Source organism: Rhinoraja longicauda, chromosome 1 (genome assembly GCF_053455715.1).
Source record: "Rhinoraja longicauda isolate Sanriku21f chromosome 1, sRhiLon1.1, whole genome shotgun sequence".
Lineage (NCBI taxonomy): Eukaryota > Metazoa > Chordata > Chondrichthyes > Rajiformes > Arhynchobatidae > Rhinoraja > Rhinoraja longicauda.
The window spans coordinates 20,483,325-20,506,886 of NC_135953.1; positions in this window are offsets into that span (position 1 = coordinate 20,483,325).

Genomic DNA, 23,562 nt, shown 5'->3' on the forward strand with positions numbered 1-23,562 from the left:
CAGGCAGTGACTAGTGGGGTACCGCAAGGCTCAGTGCTGGGACCCCAGTTATTTACAATATATATTAATGATTTGGACGAGGGAATTGAATGACATATCTCTAAGTTTGCGGATGACACGAAGCTGGGTGGCAGTGTTAGCTGCGAGGAGGATGCTAGGAGGCTGCAGAGTGACTTGGATAGATTAGGAGAGTGGGCAAATGCATGGCAGATGCAATATAATGTGGATAAATGTGAGGTTATCCACTTTGGCGACAAGAACAGGAAAGCAGAGCATTATCTGAATGGTGGCCAATTAGGAAAAGGGGAGATGCAACGTGACCTGGGTGTCATGGTGCACCAGTCATTGAAAGCAAGCTTGCAGGTGCAGCAGGCAGTGAAGAAAGCAAATGGTATGTTAGCATTCATAGCAAGAGGATTTGAGTTTAGGAGCAGGGAGGTTCTGCTGCAGTTGTACAGGGCCTTGGTGAGACCGCACCTGGAGTATTGTGTACAGTTTTGGTCTCCTAACCAGAGGAAAGACGTTCTTGCCTTAGAGGGAGTACAGAGAAGGTTCACCAGATTGATCCCTGGGATGGCAAGACTTTCATATGAAGAAAGACTGGATAGACTAGGCTTATACTCGCTGGAATTTAGAAGACTGAGGGGGGATCTTATTGAAACATATAAAATTCTTAAGGGGTTGGACAGGCTAGATGCGGGAAGATTGTTCCCGATGTTGGGGAAGTCCAGAACCAGGGGTCACAGCTTAAGGATAAGGGGGAAGTCTTTTAGGACCGAGATGAGAAAACATTTCTTCACACAGAGAGTGGTGAGTCTGTGGAATTCTCTGCCACAGAAGGTAGTTGAGGCCAGTTCAATGGCTATATTTAAGAGGGAGTTAGATGTGGCCCTTGTGGTTAAAGGGATCAGGGGGTATGGAGAGAAAGCAGGTACAGGTTACTGAGCTGGATGATCAGCCATGATCATATTGAATGGCGGTGCAGGCTCAAAGGGCCGAATGGCCTACTCCTGCACCTATTTTCTATGTTTCTATGTTTCTTGCTCGGGACGATTTACAATTATACCAAGCCAATTAACCTACAAACCAGTACATCTTTGGAGTGTGCGAGGAATCCGGAGATCCCGGAGGAAACCCACGTGGTCACGGGGAGAACGTGCAAACTCCATACAGACAAACACCCGTCGTCAGGATCGAACCTGGGTCTCCGGCGCTGTAAGACAGCAATTCTACCGCTGCGCCACCGTGCAGCCGGCACTGCACGCCATTACTGTGCACTCTGCACATCGAAAATAAGACCACGTGAAAAAGGAGCAGGAAAGTGTGAAATACTCCGTCAAGCCAGCTCCAGGTAATGGTCGATGTGACCTTTGGTTTCAGCTTCAGTTTCCTGTCTGTTCTTTAGTTTAGCTTAGAGATACAGCTTGGAAACAGGCCCTTTGATCCTTGGCGACCAACGATTACCCATTCCCTAGTTGCACGTTATCCCACTTTTGCATCCTACACACTAGGGGTAATTTACAGAAGCCAATTAATTTACAAACCTGCACATTATTCGGAACGTGGGAGGAAACCTGCAGAAGGCCCACAGGGAGAATGTGCAAACTCCGCAGAAACAGCTGCCGAGGTCAAGATCGAACCCGGGTCTCTGTCGCTGTAAGGCAGCAGCTCTACCACAGTGCTATGCGTGTGTGCCGCCCATGAGCTCAGAGATACAGCGTGGAAACGACCCACTGAATCCACGCTGATCATCGACCTCCTGCACACCAGTGTGACGCTGCATTCCCCTGCGGCTGGCCCAGTATCCTGGTTAGCATGGACAAGGTGGGCCGAAAGTCCTTGGTCCATGTGTAGGAAGGAACTGCAGATGCTGGTTACACACTGAAGATAGACGCAAAATGCTGGAGTAACTCAGTGGGGCAGACAGCAAATCTGGAGAGAAGGAATGGGTGACATTTCGGGTCGAGACCCTACTTCAGACTGATGTCGGGGGGGCGGGAGTGTTAAGATATAGAAGGGTAAGGTGTGAAAATGACAGATCAAAGCAACTATGATAAGAAACTGTCTAACTTTAGATAGTTCCTCTGTCCCTCCCTTCCCCTCCCCCTTCCCAGTTCTCCCACTGTCTTCCTGTCCCGCCCCCCCTGACATCAGTCTGAAGAAGGGTCTCGACCCGAAACGTCACCCATTCCTTCTCTCCTAGATGCTGCCTGACCTGCTGAGTTACTCCAGCATTTTGTGATGCCTTCGATTTGTACCAGCATCTGCAGTTATTTTCCTACAGGAAATGTAGAATGGTTCATTGTTGGCTGAGGGGACGGTGTCAAGGATGCATGCAATCAGTAACATTAATCAAAAGGAGAGTGAAACTAGTTTAACTAGGGTGGGGGAGGGATGGAGAGAGAGGAAAAGCAAGGGTTACTTGAAGTTAGAGAAATCAATATTCATACCACTGGGTCGTAAGCCATCCAAGCAAAATATGGGGTGCTTTTCCATGCTGTATAGCTCTATCACCCTGTAGTCCAAAACTCAGTCTGTCCTGGCCTTGGATACACTTATGATTCTGCCTCCACAATAGAGAATTACAAAGGTATGTCTGGTGTGAGAACAGAAACTTCAGTTTCCTCAGCTTTAATTAGCCAACCCATGAGAATATTCCCTCAGCACTAACTCTGAAAAGAGCCCTCAGGATTTAAAAAATAAAAATGATGGAGATTCTCAGCAGGTCAAGCAGCATTTGTGGGAGAGACAAGCAGAGTTAATGCTTCGGATCAATGATCCTTCATCAGAAGTGAAAGAAATACCTGTAAACTTCCACCACCTCATGGGAGGCAATTTAGTGTTCATTGACATGGAATCATTGGTGTTGGAAATGTTGCAACTACTTGCACACAGACAACTCTGGCAAACAACAGAATTGATTGAGGGGGTCAGGCAGCATCTCTGGATAAAAGGAGTGGTTGACGTTTCGGGCCAGAACCTTCTTCAGACCCAAAGGTTCAGGTTCCGACCCAAAACGTCACCTATTCCTTTTTTTCCCCAGAGATGCTGCCTGACCCGCTGAGGTACTCCAGCATTTTGCGTCTGTCTTCAGTGTAAACCAGCATCTGAAGTTCCTTCCTACACAGTATTGGTCGGGGGACAAAACATGCCTCTAGTTTTCCATTGTCGGAAAATAACTGCAGACGCTGGTACAAATCGAAGGTATCACAAAATGCTGGAGTAACTCAGCGGGAGGGGGAGTTGAAGTGCTCAGCCACCGGGAGATCAGGTTGGTTAAGGCGGACTGAGCAAAGGTTTTGAGCGAAACGATCACCGAGCCTGCATTTGGTCTTGCCGATGTAGAGAAGTTGGCGTCTGGAACAGCGGATACAATAGATGTATCCGCTGAGTTATTCCAGCATTTTGTGATACCTCTAGTTTTCCATTAATAAGACCAAAATCATTTTATAATTACCAGCACAACTCGACAGATTGAAGTGTAGATTTCCAGTTCCAGTATCTGGAGCTAGAACCTATGACCAGGATTCCTAAATCAAGTTCACTTTCTTGAGCTGTATGCTGGAAAAGGCTGCATTTCAAACATGAAATAAAAATAGAAAATGCTCAAAGATGAAAAATCATTGACCTCAAACATTATATTTGGTTGCCTTCTGTAGAAACAACGAACTGCAGGTGCTGGTTAATACACAAAAGGATGCAAAGTGGCAGAGTAACTCAGCAAGTCAACCAACATCTCTGGAGAACTTGGATAAGTGACATTTCGGGTCGGGACCAAAATACAACCTATCCGCGTTCTCCATAGCTGCTGTCTGACCTGCTGATTTAAGGGCCTGTCCCACTTAGGCGATTTTTTAGGCGACTGCCGGCGACTGTCAAAGCAGGGCCGTCTTAATGCATGGGCCTGATGGGCACTTGCCCGGGGCCCCACGAGTATAGGGGCCCCATGCTGATCTGTGTATGTTAAGTGACTTGCAATAAATAAATACTACTTTAAAAATGTAGGTTCAATAAGTGCTTTTTTCGCAACATTTTCGGTCCCTAAGTGTTTTTTTCGCATCATTTTCATCCCTAAGTGCTTCTCACAGCGATCTGTTTCGCAACAATTAGCTCCCTAAGTGCTTTGCTTTTCCATCCCTAAGTGCTTCTCACAGCGATCTGTAAGTGCTTTTCGCAACAATGTAGCTCCCTAAGTCCATCGCTAAGTGCTTTTCGGTAAGTGCTTTTTGCCGGCACGACAGGGGGGGGGGGCTGGTAGGGAAAGGGGGGTGGGAGAGAGTTTACCATTTACATTTTTATTCCTGTGAGCAGTTGTCATAGGGGCCCCAGTACACTGCTTTGCCCGGGGCCCATAATGCTGTAAAGACGGCCCTGTGTCAAAGTCATAGCAGATCGCCGAAATTTTCTTTCACCCTACGACAATGCCGAGTCAGGTCGATACAAGTCACTTTTTTTGTGAAACTAGCACCTGGGTAAGAGATTACACCGTCTTCGGAAACATCGCAAAATTCCCACGCTTATCAATGCTTCTCCGGCGTCCTAATTTTCGCTGAAATCACTGACAAGTCTGTAATTACTTGAGAATTTTGAAATATAATATCTTGCCCGGGTTACTTGAAAACCAAGCTTCACAGTAACAAGGCATAAACTGGATTGACTTCCAGTTTACTAATAGCAGTATTAAGAAATTTAATTTTAAACGTGGTTAAATGGATTTTTGTGCGGAGCGTGGGCATTCTTTGAAAATATACGGGAGATGCATGTCTGGTTTCTGGGTTGCATATCTGGGTTGGGAGCCTACTTTAAAAGTAATCGCTGATGGCCATAAACATCACGAAATTCCCACGCTTACCTCACAATCATGCCCGCGACACCCCGGCGAATTGTTGGTGACAGCCTAGTCGCCGGCAGTCGCCTTAAACTCGCCTAAGTGGGACAGGCCCTTTACTCCAGCACTTTGTGTCATTCGGTTTTGTTTAGCTTGGCCTACTGAGTATTTCCAGAATTTGTTGTTTCCATCACCTTTCCTACTCTTTAAGCGCGTTGGCACCTATGTGGCATTTTCTAATCACTACCTTGCCTCATGTTCAATCTACATGCTCCCCACTCCTTTAACCTCTGACTAGCCCACACACTTGACTACCTCCTTGTAACCACTTACATGCACAGTTTTAAAAAAGTGCATAATGAGGTTGGTTGGAAGGTCGGGATGACATTACCATACGCCTTATGGGAAGACCATTCAATCTGATAACAGTGGGGTGTTTCTGAATCTGGAGGTTCGTACTTTCAAGCTTTATATCTTCTGCGCGACGAGAGAGGGGAGAAGAAGGAACGACCGGGACGTTGTTGTGCTTCATGACGGTGGGGGAAGGTGAAGGGGAAAGTCAGTGGCTGTAAACGGTCTGTGAATCTACCTCACGCTCCCTCGGAAGGCACCATGACCTTCCGTGGTCAGCTCAGGAAGCGGGACGTGGTTACCTCAGCCCACAGAAGCAGAGCAGTGGCTGCCGATGTCCGTAGAGATACAGCGCGGAAACAGGCCCTTCGGCCCACCGAGCCCATGCCAACCAGTACATCTTTGAAGTGTGGGAGGAAACCGGAGCTTCCCGGATTAAATCCACGCAGGTCACGGGGAGAAAGTACAAACTCCGCAAAATTGTGATGGTCATGGGTTGAGCAGGGGACTGGTGGAGGACATACAGTGGCCGGGTCAGTGAGCACAGCCTGCAGTAGCCAAGGGCATCATGCTGGGCCAGGCCGACCCATATCCCCTTCATCCACACTGTCGGCTGTTCTGAGGGGTTTGCCCGCACCAGCAGAACTACAGGTACCCACAGTGTGTTACTTTGAAGGGACAATGCTTACATGATGTTGGAGCCAGGTTTGAATCTCCAAGTTGATTCAGGATACCAAGTCGTCATTCAGAATGCTTTCGTTAGCAAATTGCCAGCTTTTCTCAGTAGAAGTTAGTACAGTGTGCAAATCTTGATTTAGCATCAACTGTAGAAATGATCCTTGGGTAATCTGGCACAACCTCTGATGTGGCCTTACACAGTTACAATGTGGTCCTTGTACAGTTGCATAATTATGTTCTTGTCTTCTCAGAACACTATTAATGTATCTGTTTCCATGTTTTCTTTCATTTGAAATAAACTCAGCGATTTTTTTAATGTTTTTTTTTGCGCCCATAAGGTGAAAGCCATAAGTGCTGGAGAAAGGAATATTTTGTTTAATTTAGTTGAGTTTATTGTCATGTGTACCAGGGTGCAGTGAAAAGCTGTTTAGTTTAGTTTCGTTTCGTTTATTGTCACGTGTACCGAGGTACAGTGAAAAGCTTTCGTTTCGTGCTAGCCAGTCAACAGAAAGAGAACACGTGATTCCAAGCCAGCCATTCACAGTGTACAGATACATGAAAAGGGAATACGTTTAGTGCAAGACAAAGTCCAGAAAAGTCCGGTTCAAGATAGTCTGAGGGTCTCCAATGAGGTAGATGGTAGCTCGGGACCGCTTCTTAGTTTAAGCCTGGTTCCTCTTTATTTGTGCATGAACAACTTTAGATAGTTCCTCTGTCCCTCTCTTCCCCTCCCCCTTCCCAGTTCTCCCTCTATCTTCCTGTCTCCACCTATATCCTTCCTTTGTCCCGCCCCCCCCTGACATCAGACTGAAGAAGGGTCTCGACCCGAAACGTCACCCATTCCTTCTCTCCTGAGATGCTGCCTGACCTGCTGAGTTACTCCAGCATTTTGTGAATAAATACCTTCGACTTGTACCAGCATCTGCAGTTATTTTCTTACACTATAACAGAAGACCAGACGTTGGGTAGAAAATGGGGTAAGTTGCAGAAAGGTGCGTAATTATTCCACCCTGTTGTTCCTCTCTGTGCTCAGCCGCTTCTTTATGCCAATTGCCCGGTTGCTAAACACTTTCATTCCCCCTCCCATTCCCACACTGACCTTTCAGTCCTAGGCCTCCTCCATTGTCAGAGTGAGGCCACACGCAAATTGGAGGAACAGCACCTCATATTTCACTTGGGCAGCTTAAAGCCCAGTGGTATGAATATTGATTTCTCTAACTTCAAGTAACCCCTGCATTCTGCCTCTCTCCATCCCGCCCCACCTAGGTCACGCGAGCTTCTCATTCTCACCCAGCGAACAGCCAACAATGGCCTGTTTCCTTTATCATTGTTACTTTTTTGCATATCTTTAATTCATTTGTTTTATAGCTCTCTACATCACCGTCTGTATCTCTCGTTTCCCTTTCTCCCAACTCTAGTCTGAAGAAAGGTCTGAAAAACGTCACCCATTCCTTCTATCCAGAGATGCTGCCTGTCCCGCCGAGTTACTCCAGCTTTTTGTGTCTGCCTTATATGATTGTCTATGGTGGAGTAGACAATAGACAATAGACAATAGGTGCAGGAGGAGGCCATTCGGCCCTTCGATCCAGCACCGCCATTCAATGTGATCATGGCTGATCATTCTCAATCAGTACCCCGTTCCTGCCTTCTCCCCATACCCCTTGACTCCGCTATCCTTAAGAGCTCTATCCAGCTCTCTCTTGAATGTATTCAGAGAATTGGCCTCCACTGCCCTCTGAGGCAGAGAATTCCACAGATTCACAACTCTCTGAGTGAAAAAGTTTTTCCTCATCTCAGTTCTAAATGGCCTACCCCTTATTCTTAAACTGTGGCCCCTTGTTCTGGACTCCCCCAACATTGGGAACATGTTTCCTGCCTCTAACATGTCCAACCCCTTAATAATCTTATACGTTTCGATAAGTAGAAAGGGCAAAGAGGAATGGGTAGCCCAGTGTCGACTTCTGTACCGTTTAGAGTATCTGCTGTTTCATTTCTACCCTCTCCTAGCTTCAGATTCAAGGAACACAAGGGAGTTTTCAAGAGAGAGTTAGATTTAGCTCTTAGGGCTTACGAAATCAGGGGATATGGGGAGAAAGCAGGAACGGGGTACTGATTTTGGATGATCAGCCATGATCACATTGAATGGTGGTGCCGGCTCGTAGGGACGAATGGCCTACTCCTGCACCTATTGTCTATGTTTTCTATGAGTCAGAACAAGTGGAAGCTATTTAGCCTCTCATACCTGTTCCACAGTTTAACAGGTTGATGGCTGATTCCTGCCTCAACTCCATATCCCCACCTTTATCCCATTATCCTTTAATACCTTTGGTTAACAAAAAACGAACATTCCCAGCTGTTTTTGCAAGAGTACCATTCTTTCCCAATCACGTTCTAATCTGCCAGTAATTTTACACCAGGACCCTGCACTCTCCTGCTGGCTGTGTTACATCTGGTTGTTTACCCATCATATTTTGATATATTATTAGGATCTTAATTTAGTTTTTAATCCTCCTTCCTCAAAAGGATTTTGTTTGAGTTTAATTCAGAATATTTCAGCCTGGTTTCTGCCTGAAAAGTTCAGTAGCTTTTCACCCCACCCCCCAACCTCTCCCCCCTCCAACCCCCCCACCCCCCAACCCCCCCCCCCCCCCCCATTACTTCCTTGTTCAGCAAGCTGCCTTCTGTAAGATTCTCACCATCTCATCACTTCACAACTTCTTCCCAGACTTATTTGACAATATCACCAAACAACCCCTCTCCTGCATCGCTTGTGTGGGACGGAACTGCAGATGCTGGTTTACACCAAAGATAGACACAAAACGCTGGAGTATCTGAGCAGGTCAGGCAGCATCGCTGGAGAAATGGAATCGGTGATGTTTCGGGTCGAGGCCCACCTTCAGTCTGAAGAATGGTCTTGATCTGAAATGTAACCTATTCCTTTTATCCAGAGATGATGCCCGACCCGCTGAATTACTCCAGCATTTTGAGTCCATCCACCTATCACTTGGCATGTTTTATTCCACCCCCACCTCTCCTTTCACATTTTCCCCCTCTCTACTCCGGTCAGCTTGAAGCAGGGTCCAATGGATAACAACCTGTCCATTCCCTCCACAGAAGCTGCCTGTCCAGCTGAGTTCCTCCAGCACTTTGTGATTTTGTTCAAGATTCCAGCAGCTGCAATCTTTTGTGTCTCCTGCTATCGCTTCGCATCAACGCCAAATGTGTAGAATGATTACATCCTTGTATAAATCTTGATTGCAATCTGAAGATTCCGGCATCTGCAACTTCTTGTGCCTTCTGGTATCTCTTGCCCTCCGAGCTCCTCTAACATTGGGTTATTCTTTCTGTTCACGAGTTTATAAGTGACAGGATCGGAATTAGGCCATTCGGCCCATCAAGTCTACTCCGCCATTCAATCATAGCTGATCTATCTTTCCCTCTTAACCACATTCTCCTGCCTTCTCCCCAAAGATTATTAAGGGGTTGGACACGTTAGAGGCAGGAAACATGTTCCCAATGTTGGGGGAGTCCAGAACCAGGGGCCACAGTTTAAGAATAAGGGGTAGGCCATTTAGAACAGAGATGAGGAAAAACTTTTTCAGTCAGAGAGTTGTGAATCTGTGGAATATTACCCCTGACAATATTACTAATCAAGAACCTATCTCAGCCTTAACAGATATCCATTGACTCTGCCTCCACAGCCTCCTGTTTTTGATGTCTCTGCTTCACCACTCCAACGTTAATAGTCCTTCTTAAACCTCCGAGTGCCTACCTTTTTGAACTCCTAGCCACGATCTTTCATGTTTATTGCTCAGACTGCTTGCACCTCTTGAAGGAAGCTGCTGACAAGGCCCTGCCACCCCTGTGGCAATGACTTCCTTATATTCTGATGGAGGATCTCTGGCATCCCGCCACAGCAATGTCATCAAACACTCTGAAGAGCCAAACATATTGAAAAATTCTCACAGACCACCAAACCTGGAGGTAAGCTTTGTTTCGAGAAAACATTTGACAAAGTATAAAATAAAAGTGGGAATGTAAACGTGAAATGAAGCTGAAAACAATTGTTTCTGATTTAGCCTGATTTAGTTTTTTAATTCTCCTCTTTCAAGGGATTTTGTTTGAGTTTCATTCAGAACATTTCAGCTTGAATCTTCCCATTGGTTTTTCACGAACAGCCAAACTAGAAAGCAATTCTATTTTGAAAGGTAATGCAACTTTAAATTATTTATTTAATGAACTGATGAGATATATATACAATTACATTTTTATAATCAAGGAATTTGTAACCCAATAATTATGAAAACATCAGGGTATTTGCTAAGAAGTAATTATGATTCAGCTACAGTAATTAAATATAATATCAGAGGAGTATGCTGTGAAATTGGTTAATAAATATTTTAAATCCCCACCAGTTTGCAAGCCTTTTTTAATATACCGCTTTGGGAAATCACCAACAACACCTTCCAGATTTCTGCACATAATTGCACATGTGCGTGCTCCAGATAGTACAATCAAAATGTCTTCAATTATGATGATGACCATTGGTACCCTCATAATTATTCCCACTGAAAGTAAGAAAAAATGGGGACAAGAGGAAGAAAGCTCTTCAATTCCATCTGCTGTCATAAGTGGGTTAGGAGGGAGAGATAGATCAGCCCTGATTGAATGGCGGAGTAGACTTGATGGGGCGAATGGCCTAATTCTACTCCTATCCCTTATGACCTTGTAACCTTAAATGCCCCAAGGCGGGGGGGGGGGCGGGCACGGTGGCACAGCGGTAGAGTTATTGCCTTGCAGTGCCAGAGACATGGGTTCAATCCTGACCACGGGTGCTGGCTGTACGTATTTTTTTTTTATTTTTTAGATTTAGATTCTACAGCGCGGAAACAGGCCCTTTCGGCCCACCAAGTCTGCGCCGCCCAGCGATCCCCGCACATTAACACTATCCTACACACACCAGGGACAATTTTTACATTTACCCAGTCAATTAACCTACAAACCTGCACGTCTTTGGAGTGCGGGAGGAAACCGAAGATCTCGGAGAAAACCCACGCAGATCACGGGGAGAACGTACAAACTCCATACAGACGGCGCCCGTAGTCAGGATCGAACCTGAGTCTCCGGCGCTGCACTCGCTGTAAGGCAGAAACTCTACCGCTGCGCCACCGTGCCGCCGGAGTTTGTATGTTTTCCCCATGACCTGCGTGGGTTTTCTCTGGGTGCTCTGGTTTGCGCTCCAAAGTTGTATAGGTTTGTGGGTTAATTAGCTTCGGTAAAATTGTAAGTTTGCCCTAGTGCGTGTAGGATAGTGTAAGTGTGCAACGATTGCTGGTCAGCATAAACTCGGTGGGCCGAATGGCACAATATCTCTGAACTAAAAAAAATTTAAAACTAAAGATCTCCAATTCCATCTGCCACAATAAGTGTCCCAAGAGTAAATCATCCTCCCGTGCCTTTTTGTCCGATCACCATTTGATTATCCCCTCCTTTCTTTTCACATGTGCTGACAAAACAGCTCAATCAGCTTATTTATAGTCAAAGAGTCATTTAGTGTGGAAACAGGCCCTTCGGCCCAGTTTACCCACATTGACCAACATGCCCCACCTACATTAGTCCCACCTGCCTGTGTTTGACCCATATCCCTCTAAACCTGTCCCATTCATGTATCTGTCTAATTGCTTCTACAACATTGTGATAGTGCCTGCCGGAACTACCTCCTCCGACTGCTCGTTCCATACACCCACTATCCTTTGTGTGAAAAAATTACCCCTCAGATTCCTATAAAATCTTTCCCCCTTCACCTTAAACCTATGCCCTCTGGTTCTCGATTCCTCTACTCTGGGCAAGAGACTCTGTGCGTCTACCCGATCTATTCCTCTCATGATTTTATATAGAAACAGAGAAACATAGAAAATAGATGCAGGAGCAGGCCATTCGCACCTTCGAGCCAGCACCACCATTCAACATGATCGCGGCTGATCATCCAAAACCCGTTCCTGCTTTCTCCCCATATCCCTTGATTCCGTTAGCCCTGGGAGCTACATCCAACTGTCTCTTCAAATACACCTCTATAAGATCAGCCCTCATCCTCCTACGCTCCGGGGACAGCTGAGATGTATCACTATATTGCCGAAATACACAACATTAACAAAAACAACAACATTCCACCCTGGTCCCTGCAGGCAAGAAATAAATCAGAGTATCAGCTATGCTAATTTAAACATTAAAATGGCACCAGTTAAGCTGATGGCGCAACACAATATGAAATAATGGTTTTGTGCTTTGGCCAATTTAGCCAGAGTAATAATTGCAGTTTCACAATCCTATTCTTTGTGTTCTTTGCAACAACCCCAAATGTTTTGAATAATTACATAATTGTATAAATCTTGATTGCAATTTGGCAGCAGTGGAGAGACCAGCATATCCGAGTTACTGAAATAAACTTAAATTGAACCACTCAGTCACTGGCAATAATGGGAGTAACTATTTTCCTCCATAATTAAAGTCCCTTGCCAGACTAACTGTTAAAGATTGCAGGTTGGCAGCTGACAAGGGGTCATTTAAAGTATATTTCTGCCAAGGGGCTATTTTGTTATTTACACATCCTCTTATTGACAACTGATTCGATCATTAAAGCTGAAATGAATGTCAGTGAATTTGCTGCAGAATAAGATATGGAGGAGGATTTATTGAAGATCTATAAGAGAGCAAGGAATTCCTTAATCCTTCCTTGGCAGTTTATGACAAATAGAAATCCTACTATTTATTGCTTTCATAGTTCAGTGCTGCCTCAGTATTATTTAGAAATGAACATAAATTTGGATAACATTCTGTTTTCAGCCCTCTTTGAGGAAACATGTCCAAAGACAGGGTCCCGACCCGAAACGTCACCTTTCCTTTTTTCTCCGAAGATGCTGCCTGACCTGCTGAGTTACTCCAGCACTTTTTGTCTGTCTTTGGTATAAACCAGCATCTGCAGTTCTTTGATTCAACAAAACAGCAGCATCTGTCTCACACCACAGAGAAACCAGAGTAACTTACAACCTCCCGCAGTAACTTGGACACCACTGTCTTCGTAGTTCAGCCATTTGCCGGCAGCACGGCGGCACGGTGGCGCAGCGGTAGAGTTGCTGCCTTACAGCGAATGCAGCGCCGGAGACTCAGGTTCGATCCTGACTACTGGCGCCGTCTGTACGGAGTTTGTACGTTCTCCCCGTGACCTGCGTGGGTTTTCTCCGAGATCTTCGGTTTCCTCCCACACTCCAAAGACGTACAGGTATGTAGGTTAATTGACTGGGTAATATGTAAAAATTGTCCCTAGCATGTGTAGGATAGTGTTAATGTGCGGGGATCGCTGGGCGGCGCAGACTCGGTGGGCCGAAGGGCCTGTTTCCGCGCTGTATCTCTAAATTTGCATGATTACATGCTTCACGTAAACGGGTCAGACTGAGATTTATCTTTTCATTGGTGGTCTTTTTCTCCTGGAGCACTTTAAGCTTGGTGACCATGGCATTCCCACCATTGCTTTAACAAAGGAATTCCAGGAATAGCACGGTGATACCAAAGCAGGATGATCAATACAAAAAGCTGGAGTAACTCAGCGGGTCAGACGGCATCTCTGGAGGAAAGGAATAGGTGCGGTTTCGGGTCTGAAGAAGGGTTTCAACCCGAAATGTTACCTATTCCTTTACTCAAGAGATGCTGGCTGACCGGCTGAGTTACTCCAGCTTTTTGTGTCTATCTTCGGTTTAAACCAGCATCTGCAGTTCCTTCCTACACCAAAGCAGGATGATTTGATGTTCAGAGGGATCTTGGGGGTTCCAAGTCCAGAACTCCCTGAAAGTGGCCACACAAATGGATAGAATGGTAAAGAAGGCAGATGGTGTTCTTGCCTTCATGGGTCAGGGCATTGAGCATAGGAGTCCAGAAGTCACGATGGGGCTGTGTTTGCATATTGCTTGCAGATTTGGTCGTCCCATTATAGGAAGGACGTGGAGGCTTTGGAAAGGTTGCAGAGGAGGTTTACCAGAATGATGCCTGGATTTGGAGATATTAGCTACAGGGAGAGGTTGGATAGTCTTGGATTGTTTTATCTTTGGAACGCCCGAGGTTGAAGGGGGACCTCATAGAAGCATGTCAAATAATGAGAGGCAGAGACAGGCTAGATAATCAGAACCCTTTTCTCAGGATGGAAATATCAAATATTAGAAGGCATAGCCTTAAGGTGAGAGGGGAAAGGTTGGGCCCAAGCCTCTCCTGCATTGGTGCAGCACCCTCTCCTACCCCCCTCCCCCTCTCCTCCCCCTCCCTCTCTCCTCCTCCCCCTCCCTCCCTCCCCCCTCCCCCTCCCCCCCTCCCCTTCCCCTCCCCCTCCCCACCTTCCCCTCACCCCCACTCCATCCCCCTCAACTCCCCTTATCCTCCCTCCTCCCCTCCCCTCTCCCTCCCTCCCTCCCCCTCCCTCCCTCCCTCCCTCCCTCCCTCCCTCCCCCTCCCTCCCTAGGAGATGGATTTAAAACTTTAAAATGTGAATAACTTAAAAAATATAACACCAATTTCAATGAAACTTCGTCCATTAGCACCAAAGGGACGACGGTGAGTAAGGTGGGCCTAAAATTGTCACGCTATTGTGTACCGTTTTGGCTGTAGTTCAGGAACAAACAAACAAACAAACGAGAGTTTTAGTATATAGATTAAATAGACACATGAATATGCAGGGAATGGGAGTATATGGATTATGTGCAGGCGGATAGGACTTTCCGGGCGTCATGTTGATCAGCACAGTCATTGAGGGCCAAAGGGCTTGTTCCTCCACTGTACTGCTATAATTGTGACTTAAAGCACTTAAAGAAGAAGTTAACTTGACGATGGTCCCATGCCAAAACATTGATCCTTTACCCCATTGTGCCCAATGTCAGAGATTGGTGAGAGATAATATGCAATGGAAGGAGGTTTTTGTAGTTTTCACCAGTGATGTGGTTTATTTTGTCCTGAATAATGCACACTAGGGACAATTTACAGAAACCAATTCACCTACATACCTGTACGTCTGCATGGATGTTGGAGGAAACCAAAGCATCCAGAGAAACCCCATGTGGTCACAGGGTGTATAGACTCCATACAGACAGCTCCTGAGGTTAGGATCGAACCTGGGTCTCTGGCACTGTAAGGCAGCAGCTCTACCGCTGCATCACTGTGCCGCCCATTTGATGCCTAGTTTGTGACAATACATTTCTCTTTGTACCTTACCCTGTAGCAATTCCCGTAGAACTGTGTTTCTTGTAGCATTTTTAGTGACTGAGACCAATTTTCTAATCAGGGAATTATTTGAAATGCTGGGAAAGAATGTGTCACAAAGTTTTTGTTTGTATCGTTGGCGCAGCGGTAGAGTCAATAGACAATAGACAATAGACAATAGGTGCAGGAGGAGGCCATTCGGCCCTTCGAGCCAACACCGCCATTCAATGTGATCATGGCTGATCATTCTCAATCAGTACCCCGTTCCTGCCTTCTCCCCATACCCCCTGACTCCGCTATCCTTAAGAGCTCTATCTAACTCTCTCTTGAATGCATTCAGAGAATTGGCCTCCACTGCCTTCTGAGGCAGAGAATTCCACAGATTCACAACTCTTTGACTGAAAAAGTTTTTCCTCATCTCAGTTCTAAATGGTCTACCCCTTATTCTTAAACTGTGGCCCCTCGCTGCATTACTGCGCCAGAGACCCGGGTTCAATCCTGACCAGGAATCTGCACGGAGTTTGTATGTTCTTCCTGTGACCACGTGGGTTTTCTCCAGGTGATCCGGATTCCTCCCACACTCCGAAGCCGAACAGGTTTGTAAACTTGGTAAAAATTGCAAATTGTCCCCTAGGGTGCAGGATAGTGCTAGGGTACGGGGATCATTGGTTGGTGCGGACTCGGTGGGCCGAAGGGCCTGTTTCTGCGTTGTATCTCGAAACTAAAGCAAATTAAACGAAAAATCTAGAGGCACTTAGCCTCAAAACAGCTGCTTCTCATCCCCCGGGCTCTACCTCGGCATTGCTATGATCAGAAATCACAGACTTGGGCAAGTTAGGAGAAAAATTATTTTAAAATCTATGCTGTGGGTCACGATACATTGGCAAGACGTCCCAATTGTGAATGACGTCAAGTGATCATAGTGACGACACCATAAGGGCTTCCCACGGATTTCAATCGCATTCAGTCTCTGCTCACTCTTTACCACTGGGAGTGCATTCGTTTTACTTAGACCATAACATGCCTTACATAATAAAACAAATTATAGTTGGGTTGAGAGTGAGCGATAAGGCTATAATTTAATTTTGGTTCCTGCAGACTTCAGTTCATTTGTTAGACTCTCACCGAGCCTCGAAACTAAACTGCATTCTTATCTGTTGCAATATATCCAAACCACAATTAGGCACGAATGTTTCAGCAATATTTTCAAGGTTGCGAGATTGTTAACTGTGCAACCGTGAACTCTCACCTAAATGGTTGCACACGGGAAGCTAAGCCCCAGTATTTGCTAGCTTCCAGGTAGGATAAAGTGGCATGACTGTATGTGGACTGTGAGAAGACACTGTGGTGCAGCGGTAGAGTTGCTGCCTGACAGCGCCAGACACCCGGGTTTGATCCTGACTTCGGCTGCTGTCCGTACGGAGTTTGTACGTTCTCCCTGTGATCACGTGGGTTTTATCCGGGTGCTCCGGTTTCCTCCCACACTCCAAAGACGTACAGATTTGTAGGTTAATTGGCTCCTATAAATTGTAAATTGTCCCTCGGGTGGAGGATAGTACTAGTGTACGCGTGATCGTTGGTCGGCGTGGACTCGGTGGGCCGAAGGGCCAGTTTCTACGCTGCATCTCTAAAGTCTAAAGTAAAGAAAGAACTAGTCCTCCCTGAACTCAGGGAAATGTATTTAACATGAGAAGACCATTCAGCCCATCATGTCCATGACAGTCAAAAATGATATGGGTAAAATGGACCTAATGTAGGCAAATGGGATTAGTTTAGATGGGCAAAATAATCACCAAGGACATTGTACCTATGTCTGTGCAGTTTAACATTAGGACTCTTACTTTAGAACATATTAAACAATATTTTATATTTTTCTTGACATAGCAGGAGGAGATTCGATCCGTCGAGTCTGCACTGGCTTTTGAGCAATCCCATTTCCCCATCGTCCATTTTCTTTCCTACCCCCTGCCTCCTGCCTCTACTGGGAATAATCTAGAGAAGCCAATGATCAGCCAAGGAGCATGTCTTTGGGATGTGAGAGGGAACCAGAGCACCTGGAAAGACACCCCACGCAGTCATAAAGAGAGCATGCAAACTCCGCGTAAACAACACCAAAGGTCAGGATCAAACCTGAGCTGTCGGAGCTCTGTAAGTGCAACTTTAAAAATAATAAACTGCAGTTCTGGAGTAATTCAGCGGGTCAGGCAGCACCTCTGGAGAACGTGGATAGGTGACGTTTTAGGTCAGGGTTTCAGACTGATCTCTTTGACTCATTTATATTTAGATTCATTTTTACTTGGTCAGCAGTGGACATTTACAAGTTACATATACAGTAACATATCTGGGGCCTATATATTTCATGTTCTATAAATCTCATTCTCCTCTCATACCTTTTTTTGTTTCGATCCATGGATTTGTATGAATCAGAGATTAAGATCTTTAGAGATGGAGACAGGCCCTTTGTCCCACTGAGTCCGCACCGACCAGAGGAGTTGAGTATAGGAGCAAAGAGATCCTTCTGCAGTTGTACAGGGCCCTAGTGAGACCGCACCTGGAGTACTGTGTGCAGTTTTGGTCTCCAAATTTGAGGAAGGATATTCTTGCTATTGAGGGCGCGTGCAGCATAGGTTAACTAGGTTAATTCCCGGAATGGCAGGACTGTTGTATTTTGAAAGACTGGAGCGACTAGGCTTGTATACACTGGAATTTAGAAGGATGAGAGGGGATCTTATTGAAACATATAAGATTATTATGGGATTGGACACATTAGAGGCAGGAAACATGTTCCCAATGTTGGGAGAGTCCAGAACCAGGGGCCATAGTTTAAGAATAAGGGGTAGGCCATTTAGAACTGAGATGAGGAAGAACTTTTTCAGTCAGAGAGTTGTGAATCTGTGGAATTCTCTGCCTCAGAAGGCAGTGGAGGCCAATTTTCTGGATGCTTTTAAGAGAGAGCTGGATAGAGCTCTTAAAGATAACAGAGTCAGGGAGTATGGGTAGAAGGCAGGAATGGGGTACTGATTGTGAATGATCAGCCATGATCACATTGAATGGCGGTGCTGGCTCGAAGGGCCGAATGGCCTACTCCTGCACCTATTGTCTTTTGTCTATTGACCAGCAATCCCTGCACACCAACACACACTAGGGAAAAAAATTACATTTATGACAAGCCAATTTACCCACAAACCTGTGCGTCTTTTGAGTGTGGGAGGAAACCGGAGATCTCGGAAAAAAACCCACACAGATCACGGGGAGGATGCACAAACTCCGTTCAGACAAGCACCCGTAGTCAGGATGGAACCCGGGTCTCTGGGGCTGTAAGGCAGTAGCTCTACCGCTACGCCACCGTGCCACCCTATTACCATCTATTATCCAATTGTCTCCCCACGTCGCTGGTTAAATTCACTCCATCAATGGTAAGCACCAATGCAGGCAGATTAAATCTAGGGGATTCCTTTAGGAATAAACACCAGTAGGAAATTCCAGATCGTGAAACAGAAATCGACACAGTCCCATTAAGCCAGCGGCCTTGGGTGAGTGTGTTGAGGCTCATTGGTTGATGGGCATTGACAGAGGTTCGGATGCTGCCTGACCCGCTGAGTTACTCCAGCATTTGGTGTCTTTGCAAACCGGCATCTGCAGTTCCTTGTTTCTACCTCCAGCGGAATGTGGCTGGTGCGTTAAACCTGAGGGTTACCGGTCAACTCCTAGTAGTTAGTTGAAGTCAGTGGAAGGGGGAGATCAGAATGACCAGCTCACACACAGTTTGTGGGATCCATGTAAGCCTACTGGCGTCACACTGGAATGGTGTAATCAAAGCAGCAACTCGAAACTGATTATCCAGCAATACAACTTTTATATCAGATCCAATGGAGGAGCTCATTTAACTGGAGCTGCTGCTTCTGATTAAGCAAGACGTAACCTGTAGAATGTTTATTCACAAGTTGGAAGGTCCAATAGAGGCCAGTTTGCTTTTGCTGAACAGCTCATAGCTCCCTGCAGATTAAACATCATTTGATGCTTCAACCAGCCTTGTGAAACTAAGGCTATCGAGCAACACGAGAATTTTGTTTGCTGTTCTTGGTAATTAGCTAATGGAATCACAACATTTTGTGCTGGAGCGGAGAGCAGTTTGGGGCCAAGCCGAAAGGGGAAAAAAGAAGCTCATTGTCACGTAGAAGCAATTGAATTTACACTTGGTGTTTTATTAGAAAATGTGACCCATGTGATTAAAATGGCGATGACCAGAGAGATTCCCAGAACAAATGATAGAGTGGATTTTAAATTGAGCCACTCAAAATAATACAGCAGAACAACGTAAAATGGAGCTTATTTTTTTACTGTGATAATTCCTATAATTATTAATGAGGTGTAATCAAGAAGAGACTGCCTATAATACTGTATGCCCATTGGTGTTTGCCATACTAATAGATCAATAACTACCCTTCCACTATCTAGACTGTCACAGAACTCAAATGATACCATCAACTGGCTATCTAATTATATCTCTCCAAATCTCTATATCTAATTATATAACTGTATTTACTTTAGACTTTAGACTTTCGAGATGCAGCGCGGAAATAGGCCCTTCGGCCCACCTAGTCCTTGCCGACCAAGGAACACTAACACTTTCCGACACCCTTGGGACAACTTACAATTTTACCGAACCCAATTAACCTACAAACCTTTGTACGTCTTTGGAGTGTGGGAGGAAACCGGAGCAACCGGGGAAAACCCACGTGGTCCCAGGGAGAACGTACAAACCCCATACAGACAGCACCTGTAGTCAGGATCGAACCTGGGTCTCTGGCGCCGTGAGGCGGCAGCTCTACTGCTGTGCCCTTGTTTTCTTTTTTTTAATTAAAAGCTATTGTGGCATCAACAGATTGAATGTTTGACTAGGCTTATACTCGCTGGAATTTAGAAGGCTGAGGGGGGATCTTATTGAAACATATAAAATTCTTAAGGGGTTGGAGAGGTTAGATGCGGGAAGATTGTTCCCGATGTTGGGGAAGTCCAGAACCAGGGGTCACAGCTTAAGGATAAGGGGGAAGTCTTTTAGGACCAAGATGAGAAAACATTTCTTCACACAGAGAGTGGTGAGTCTGTGGAATTCTCTGCCACAGAAGGTAGTTGAGGCCAGTTCATTGGCTATATTTAAGAGGGAGTTAGATGTGGCCCTTGTGGCTAAAGGGATCAGGGGGTATGGAGAGAAGGCAGGTACAGGATACTGAGCTGGATGATCAGCCATGATCATATTGAATGGCGGTGCAGGCTCGAAGGGCCGAATGGCCTACTCCTGCACCTATTTTCTATGTTTCTATGTCTATGTTTCTATGTTGATATGTTATATACAAAAACCTTCACTGTAAGCCAATGTCAGTCTCCAAGGATTAGTTGACAGCAGGAGAAGGCTTGGATACACTTCGGCCTCTGGCTTAGTTGACCTACGCTGAATGGTTATAAGGTTGGGGAAACAAGTAACTGCAGATACTGGATCTAGGAGTGCAGGTACACAGTTCCTTGAAAGTGGCATCACAGGTAGATAGGGTGGTCAAAAAAGGCTTTCGGCATATTGGCCTTCATCATTCAGAGTATTGAGTATAGAAGTTGGGAGGTCGTGTTGCAGTTGTATAAGTTGTATATGAGGCCACAATTAGAGTACTGTGTTCAGTTTTGGTCGCCATGTTATAGGAAAGATGTTGTCAAGCTGGAAAGGGTGAAGATAAGATTTACGAGGATGTTGCCGTCACTCGAGGGTCTGAGCTATGGGTATAGGGATAGGTTGAGCAGGCTACAACTCTATTCCTTGGAGCGCAGGAGGATGAGAGATGATCTTATGGCGGGTAAACTACCCGCTTGGGTAGTTTACAACCCACCATTATGAGCATTGAATTCTCCAATTTAAAGTCTCCAATCCCCCTTCCCCCTCGCTCTATGTTGAATGGCAGAGTAGACTTGATGGGCCGAATGGCCTAATACTGCTACTATTACTTCTGATTTGATGAACATAAATGAGCAGCAAAAGACCAGGGTATGAACGATCTCAAGCATTTGTATAAGAAGGAACTGCAGATGCTGGTTTAAACCGAAGATAAGCACAAAAAGCTGGAGTAACTCAGCGGGACAGGCAGCATCTCTGGAGAGAAGGAATGGGTGACATTTCAGACTGGGCTACTCCAAAGAAAGGTCTTGACCCGAAACGTCACCCATCCCTTCTCCCCGGAGATGCTGCCTGGCCCGCTGAGTTACTCCAGCATTTCGTGTCTTTCTCCGGTGTAAAGCAGCATTTGCAGTTCCTTGCTACACACGCTCGAGCCTGGTCTGCACTGAGTATCACAGATCGAAGTGGAATAAAGTGAGCGCGTTAACATACAGTGTTAGACACAAAAAGCTGGGTCAGGCAGCACCTCTGGAGAGAAGGAATGGGTGATACAGCGTTAACAGGCTGCTTTTTATCGTCTCCTGAGCTCTCTACTGAAGCTTAAGCTGCGTCTCGAATAGTCTGGGGTCTTTATTCCTCGCCACTGCCACCGGGAGCAGCAGTTTTGGGGCTTCCCGAGGCTTCACGCTGGAGCTTTGGGGCAGACGGGCGCTGTGTAATGAAGAAGTGAGGGAGCGACATTTGCAACAAGCCACTCGCACGCACGCCCCTCTGCACGGAGATGCGGCCACTCGCTGTAAAAGCAACAGCACGCACACTCTCGGTATTCATGCCTTCTTGGCAAAGCGGAGTTTCCAAACAGGCAGTCATTGTGCTAATGCCTTGGGTTACCTCTGGGCCTTCTTTATCCCTTTTTATTTTTGGCTTTTCGTGAGGCTTTGAGGTGGGAGGGGATATGGGGGCGAGCGAGGGAGGGAGCACAAGCCAAACAACCGGCTCCAGTCTTTGGCCCTCTCACTAGCCTGAGTGGCGACAGGAAAACTTCTCAGCCCTCGCTCCCCTCCTCGGGGACAATGGAGGAGTTGAGACTAGCCGGTTCCCAGTGCTGCTGTACCTGTGACAATAGACAATAGACAATATTCAATAGAATTTTGTCTTCTCTATATTAACTCCAGGGACTAAATTTTGTCTTCTCCATATTAACTTTATTACCTTTATTTATATGCTGTAACTGTAATTCTTTTTCGTGCACAATCCGCAGGCATTGCCACTTTCATTTCACTGCACATCGTGTATGTGTATGTGACAAATAAACTTGACTTGACAATAGGTGCAGGAGGAGGCCATTCAGCCCTTCGAGCCAGCACCACCATTCACTGTGATCATGGCTGATCATTCTCAATCAGTACCCCCCCGTTCCTGCCTTCTCCCCATACCCCCTGACTCCGCTATCCTTAAGAGCTCTATCTAGCTCTCTCTTGAATGCATTCAGAGAATTGGCCTCCACTGCCTTCTGAGGCAGAGAATTCCACAGATTCACAACTCTCTGAGTGAAAAAGTTTTTCCTCATCTCCATTCTAAATGGCCTACCCCTTATTCTTAAACTGTGGCCCCTGGTTCTGGACTCCCCCAACATTGGGAACATGTGTCCTGCCTCTAACATGTCCAACCCCTTAATAATCTTATACGTTTCGATAAGGTCCCCTCTCATCCTTCTAAATTCCAGTGTATACAAGCCTAGTCGCTCCAGTCTTTCAACATATGACAGTCCCTCTATAGAATTACAAAAAGCTGTGATGCAGTGGGACATAGACACAGAAAGCTGGAGCAGCTCAATGGGGCAGGCGGCGTCTCTGGAGGGAAGGAACGGCTGATGTTTCGGGTCGAGGCCCTTCTTCAGGCTTCAGACCCATTCCTTCCCTCCAGAGATGCTGCCTGACCCACTGGGCTGCTCCAGCTTTCTGTGTCCACCTTCGCTTTAAACCAGCACCTGCAGTTCCTTCCTAAACATCGGAGTTTAAGAGGTACAGTCCTGAATCAGCCCTTCGGCTGGCAGAACATTATATTAGAGACACAGTGTTTATTCAGGCTTCTGGGGGGGTTTTTTTCTCCCCCCTCTCTCTGCTGCGGGAAGGCTATTAGATTTTCAGGATTGTTGCCACAAACAGGATAATTTTACATCTGATGACTCCCCTTTTACAGCGGTTAAAACGGAATTAATTCGGCCTCCACTGCGAGTTTTACAGCTGAATAGGCTACACGGATTATGGGATATTAGTCTGGTATTCACCCCGGCCTTACTCTCTGTAGCTCCTTTGTTAGCTGGTAAAATATCTCAAAAGCCTTTATAGATAGGCTTCAGCCCCGGCGCTGTTTATTCAGCTAAGCTTTTTTTTTCTGTGGATAAAGGGGGCCAGAGGCAGCTGTTTCAACACAGTGGACACACCATCAAGTTAGCCTAAGTAGAGTGAGTGACCCAAGTGAGATCTCATTGCGGTGAAGCGCTTCTCATAACGGAGCTGTAAATTGCATTGTGCTCACGGCTTGGGCCACTTGTTTTGTCAGGTCTCTGCCCGGTCGG